This window comes from Setaria viridis, chromosome 4 (genome assembly GCF_005286985.2).
Source record: "Setaria viridis chromosome 4, Setaria_viridis_v4.0, whole genome shotgun sequence".
NCBI lineage: Eukaryota > Viridiplantae > Streptophyta > Magnoliopsida > Poales > Poaceae > Setaria > Setaria viridis.
Window position 1 is genome coordinate 10,688,289 of NC_048266.2, and position 3,921 is coordinate 10,692,209.

The 3,921-nt window shown below is 43.6% G+C and overlaps 1 long non-coding RNA gene across 6 annotated transcripts; it reads right to left on the reverse strand.

Annotated features, from left to right (window-relative positions):
- Positions 1 to 303: 303 nt before the first annotated feature.
- Positions 304 to 3,921, reverse strand: LOC117852998 (uncharacterized). 6 transcript variants are annotated; one of them, XR_004640000.2, is made up of 7 exons: positions 3,392 to 3,921; positions 3,261 to 3,294; positions 2,783 to 3,143; positions 2,649 to 2,688; positions 1,933 to 2,084; positions 1,676 to 1,844; positions 304 to 917 (listed from the first exon to the last, which is right to left on the reverse strand). It is a non-coding gene; the product is annotated as an uncharacterized lncRNA (long non-coding RNA). The 6 variants fall into 6 exon arrangements; XR_004639997.2 differs by having other exon boundaries at positions 1,933 to 2,169; XR_004639999.2 differs by lacking the exon at positions 1,676 to 1,844 and having other exon boundaries at positions 1,933 to 2,169; positions 3,392 to 3,920.

Here is a 3,921-nt window from a genome sequence, read left to right on the forward strand (position 1 = left end):
GATGAACGCAATTAGGCTGCCCATCTCGCTCTCGCCATGCATGATGCCGCCATTGGAGAGCTGCAACATCGACATGGTGCCGCAACCGCAACAGATTCTAGACCGCTAAACATCATCAGAAAAAAAGGTCAAGGAGAGTTAACTCGCATCGAGGAAGCACTTCATTTTTTATTGGAATAGAACATTCGGCGCGTGATGCAATGGAATGCAATGGAAGGCAACAAATCACATGCATGGTATAGGATAAATTCAATTCGAAACTCACATGCATGGTATAGGATAAATTCAATACGAAACCACCCATACGGTAGCAAACACATCATCAACATGCTAACATTTGTGCAATGTGGATATAATATCCATCATAGGTGTTTGTCCGGCAATTGAATTATGGACATTACAGCACATCTGATCACCAGACTACTCTATTCATCAGGTCTATCCGACATTTGGAGCATCAAATATTATAGCACATTCGAGCAACATGGCTATCCTAGCAATCAGAGGTACCTATCAGCATAAATATTACAACAGTCGCACATCCGCGAACAATCAGAGGTATCTATGTCATAAATATTACAACAATAGCACATCCGCGAACCAGGCTATCCATCAGGCGTCTGTCTAGCATTTGGAGCATCAATATTATAGCATATCCGAGCACCCTAAATCTATATGCAACAAGTATCCATAGCTACCAAACAACCTAGCTGGTCGCTTTGAATACTAACTGAAATGGGCATTGAAAGCAGCAGCTAATCACCATGCTACACAGTTTGCAGGCACAGGTCGATGCAGACTTTGGAACTCATGCATCAAACTCTTCTAACCGGAGACGAAGGACACACAAAAGCTGGTCACAACTGGTAGAGGCAAAATCAACATGAGCTTTCACTGCTCATGCATCCTTGCTTGGACTGCATGCAAAAGGAAGAGAATTTATTGCCAAACATATCTCATGGAAATACAATACCAGCATGCAAATGATACGCTATCCTGAACTTTTCATGTCAGAATTCGCAAAATTCAATAAGACATATGAATATCCCCGTTAACATAAAGGAAGTCTATCTCAACGTAGCAGATTTACTGCATTCTTTAGGAATTCAACCACAATTCTTTTTTTTTTTTGAGATGGACAATATAGTGCATAGATCACAAGTTAAAGCTTAGAATCAGTGAACAAATAACATCTCTATTTTAACGCCTCAGATGGCAAAATGGTATTGTAAAGAATGCAGTCAAGCATTCAATTTAGGAACACAAAAATTCTTTCAAATACAGTTAACTTCCTCTATAGATGGCAAATGCAACTCGCTTCTGAAATTGAAGAGGACTGACTACAAAGCAGACTGAACAAGGAGCTGTTTCACTACTGTATTATTTAGGAAGCCAACCACAATACTTTGCTTTGAGATTGACTGTTGGACACAAAGGAAATTATTTATGAAGTCTTTCCTGACTGAAATTCACTTTCCTATTCCTCTGTCGAAAGAAAATTCAGTTTATTATCCTATAAGCAAAATGAAGTCCAGATGTTGGGAGCTGAAAAGGTAGCAAATAACAAAGTCTACAGACTACTATCTTGGCCCATTCCAAATTTAATTGATCTACACCTAGCTCGCATGACCCCAAGACATGTGTTTAACGCAAGTAAAATGCTGCAGGGAACTACCTGTCCTGATCAGCGGCCTCTGCGCTGCCATCACTGCCACAATTGTCATCTCCAGGCTCTTTGCCAGTGAATAGCTTCTTAGCAACATTTTTGTTAGGGGACGGGCGAGACCACATAAGGCAGTGTATATGGGGCAGGCCACGCTTTTGGAACTCTATAGTGTACAAAACTACACGAGCAACAGCGCACACCAGACATACTAAAAACAAAGATATATAGAAGACTAATTTAGGCTGCCAGCCTATATTATGCCTCACCTGCACGTATTGGGCCAAACGTTCTACCCTCCCTGATATCATCTATGAATTCGTCGACTTTCATATGGAAGACAGACACAATCAAATCAGACCGATAACAAGGCTGCTGACCTGGCTCGTATCGCAGAGCATCTGCAATCTCTCTCCATTTACTGTTGCATGTAAAGGTCACAAAAAGGTCAGGAGGGCCATAGACTCTGCATATGGCCATTGCGTCTTGGTAGTTCATCACAAAACCTGATAAGTACACATAAAGAAGCAGGAGGACAAATGCACCAACAAACATCCAGATCAAAGGCACATCAATATCATATCACATAGCAAATAAGGCACACATGCTCCACACAGCAAGCAGGATGATAGAATAAAATAACTAACATACATGACACCTGGATCCAGAGTAAAAGAAAACAACCAGGATAATCTACAACCATAGCATGTACTTATGAAAATGGACCAAACAAACATGAAACATCCTAAACAATATGGAACTTCTACTCATGTCACTGCATCCAGACTAAAAGAAAACAACCATGATAATCCCCAATCATAGTAGCTACATATGAAATCACACAGGAGACCGTAGCACAGTGGCCATGCTGTATAGAGCAAGCAAGACGTCATAATAAGGTTCTGTTTCTACCTTTTCCTCACTGATCTAGGGCAAATACAAACACATGGAAAGCAACAGAGGAGGCCAGGAGGGACCAACTCACCTTGAGACGCTGGTGTTCAAGCCCACGAAGCCTGCTGCAGCTATAAGAAAAAACATGAGATGTAATCACTATGCCCTTTTACTGATGAAAGGCACAATAGTCAATGAAAAGCAACAGAGGAGGGACAAACTCACCCTGAGATGCTGCTGTTCAAGCCCACGAAGGGGGTGTTTGATACACCCCGCTAAAATTTAGCATATGTCACATCGGATGTTTGGATGTTAATTAGAAGTATTAAACATAGGATAATTACAAGACTAATTGCACAGATAGAGTCTAATTCACGAGCTATTAAGCCTAATTAGTCTATGATTTGACAATGTGGTGCTACAGTAACCATTTGCTAATAATGGATTAATTAATCTTAATAGATTCATCTCATAGTTCTGCAATTAATTTTATAATTAGCTCATGTTTAGTCCTGCTTATTAACATCCGAACATCCGAGGTGGCACTGCTAAAGTTTAGCACATAGTATCCAAACACCCCTGAAGTCTGCTGCAGCCATAAGAAAAAACACAAGCTGTAATCACTATGTCCTTTTACTGATGAAAGGCACAACAGGCAGTGAACACAAACAAACGAAAAGGTCCAGAGAAGGGTAGAACTCACCCTGAGATCCTGCTGACATAATCCAAGAAGCTCACTGCAGGCACAGGAAAGAGACTTAGATGTAGTCCCTCAATATCCACGGCATGAGATCAAGCAAAGGAAGGCGTCCAAATTAGAATCAGGTGACCCACCTTCCTACAATGGGCGTTCCTAGGCCTAGGTCACCGTCTCCATGGCCGCCTCTGCACCTGCACCAGAAGAGCAAGAACCGGCATATCAGGTCAAGGCACGGTAGATCCAAAGCAGTAGAAAGAGGAGGGTGCAAAGAGAACGGCCAGAGCTCACACAGATCTACACGCTGTGTTTTGCGTGGGGGGAGCAGGCAGAGGAATGGAGCACGGAAATCACAAGCACCGCTAGGGTTTTGAACTGAGCGAGATGATGGAGGAGTAAGGAGAGGAAGTGCATAAGAAATGAGGAAGGGGCACTTATCTCGGCGATGGGGAGGATGCGCATCGAGACCTGGGAGCACGAGGCCTCCCTGCCCGATGGGACTTGTCGTCCTCCCCCAACTGCTCCGACGAGACGGCCTCGGCAACCGCAGCAGAGAGGAGGAAGGGGAGCGCATGCATGTAGGACCGCCGCGCGGCGCTGCCCGCGCACTGTTCCGACATGGGGGCCTGGCCGAATCCAAGAAGGGGATCGAGTGCCTACGCGGCCT